This window comes from Microtus ochrogaster, unplaced genomic scaffold (genome assembly GCF_000317375.1).
Source record: "Microtus ochrogaster isolate Prairie Vole_2 unplaced genomic scaffold, MicOch1.0 UNK4, whole genome shotgun sequence".
Classification (NCBI taxonomy): Eukaryota; Metazoa; Chordata; class Mammalia; order Rodentia; family Cricetidae; genus Microtus; species Microtus ochrogaster.
In genome coordinates this window covers 14524466-14526670 of record NW_004949102.1, presented here as the reverse complement: position 1 = coordinate 14526670, position 2205 = coordinate 14524466, and positions in this window count along the sequence as shown.

Sequence of the window (2205 nt, the reverse complement as noted above, 5' to 3'; positions counted from 1 at the left end):
TCCCTCTAGCTTCTCTACTACAATTCAATGTTACTTAAAGTGTTCTTGCTTGAGGACGTAGCTCATCTGATAGAATGCTTGCCTAGTGCTGGAATACGGCATGTACACACCTATGATCCCAATGCTCCAGAGGCAACGGCAGAAAGATCAGAAGTTCAAGACCATCCTCTTCAGACAATCGTTTTCAAAGAAAATTATCTTCCGTATTTTTAGCCTTCTATTTTGGTTTGGAAATAAAATATCCTTCACAGTGTCATATGTTTAAATCTGGGTCCCCAGCTGGTGATACTATTTTGGGAGGTGGTGGAAATTTTAGGGTGCAGGACCTAGTTGGATCAAGTAGGTCACTGAGACCAGGCCCTGGAAGAGAAAGAAGCCTGCTGCCAGCTCTCCCTCTCTGTTTCCTGGTTCTCACAAAGGGAGCAGTTTTGTTCTGCCATACTCTTCTACAACAGTGTCCTGCCTCGTAATGGACCTCGGAATACACACCAACACCTCTGAAATCATTAGCACCAACAAATCTTTTCTCCTTTATATTTTTGTTTTCTCAGGTATTTATCAAAGAAACAAAAAGTGTAATATATCTTCTTTATGTCACATAAGATAGTTATATTTTTCACTTTGCTTCAGTATGCAGGGCCTCTGCCTTTTAAGTATAGATTTATCATTTTAGTTTCTCTTATCTAAGTCATATTTTTTCCTTATCTGACTGTTACGCTCTCTGCCGTAGAACACTGTCCTGTATGCATGGCATCCATATTACCCTCTTGAATTCACAGCAGTTGTGATTGCCCCTCATAAGGCCTGCACAAGATTGGGCCCATGCACAGCCAGTCAAGCCGTAGGGGAGGGGGCTCACGAGGCTCCGCCCCCCTCTGAGGGCAAACAGGAAGTTACTGGTTTCTGGCTACAGAGACATTTTCTTCAGTGGTATAGCTATTTGTAAGTTCCTGTAAGTAGCTCCTCACCCATGCTCTTGTACATAACCCCAATTAAATTCACTAGTTCACCAAGCTATGCTTGGCTAGAAACATTTTTTTTGTTTGTTTCTGTTTTTGGTGCCCTGTCTGTAATGAATAGATGTTTATTTGTCTCCTCAGGAAGTTCCCACAGTGTTCTTTTTGTGAGTATTGTTCCAAATGCATTTCACAAAGAGCCACACTGCTTGTGGATGAGTCTTCCTGAGTGACAGAGCTCAGTGTCTAGTGTCTCTTGTTGTAGAATTTTCTGTTCCTACCCCTTGCCCCCCACCATGACACTGAAAGCTTTTCCCAGTTTCATCTCCATCTGATTTTCTTGTTGAGATCACCATCTTCCCATACACATTCTAAACTCTGCTAATTGGACCACTTGCCATCTCGTAACTGAGTCTTGCCAACATCTTTGAGGATGTTAGAGTGTGAGCAGAGAGAGGGCTAGGATGTTATATGTAGGTAGGAATTTCTCATCCTACCTTCAAAAGAAGGTAGAAATTCCCTAGTGCTGGCATTAAATGTGTGTGTCACCACACCAAGCAAGAATTGAAGTTTATTTAAAATTTAAGATAGGGGTTGAAAGAAAGAGAAGTATTTGGGAGTTATTCAGAGTATTAATATTGATTGCTCAAAAAAGAGTCTCCTTTCATTGTCTTTATGTTAGCCATGTATACCATTTTGGTGATTTTTTTGAAGTTATTATCTTCAAGGAGTCACGAAAGAATTTAAATGAAATTACAGCATACTTCCAGAGGTGTAACCTAATAGATTATAATTGATAAAATAGAGGAGAGATGGCTCAGTGGTTAAGAGCAATGGCTGTCTTTCTAGAAGACTTGGGTTTGATTCCCAGCACCCACTTGGCAGTTCACTACTGCCTTTAACTCCAGTTTTAAAGGATTTGTATTTGGATGTTTTTTGGACTGCCAACTCCCAAATAATGACACAGAGACTTCTTATTAGGTATGAATGCTTGGCCTTAGCTTAGCCTTGTTTCCAACTAGCTCTTAAGACTTGAATTAACCAGTTTATATTAATTTATGTTCTGCCATGTGGCTAGTTACCTCTCTTTAGTACCATATGTCTGACTTGCTCAACATCTAGCTAGTGAATCTACCTGCCTCTCCGATTCTCTCTCTGTGTTCTTCTCTCTCCTTGGAAGTCCCACCTATTCTCTCCTGCCTAGCTATTGGCTGTTCAACTCTTTATTAAACCAATCAGAACATACCTT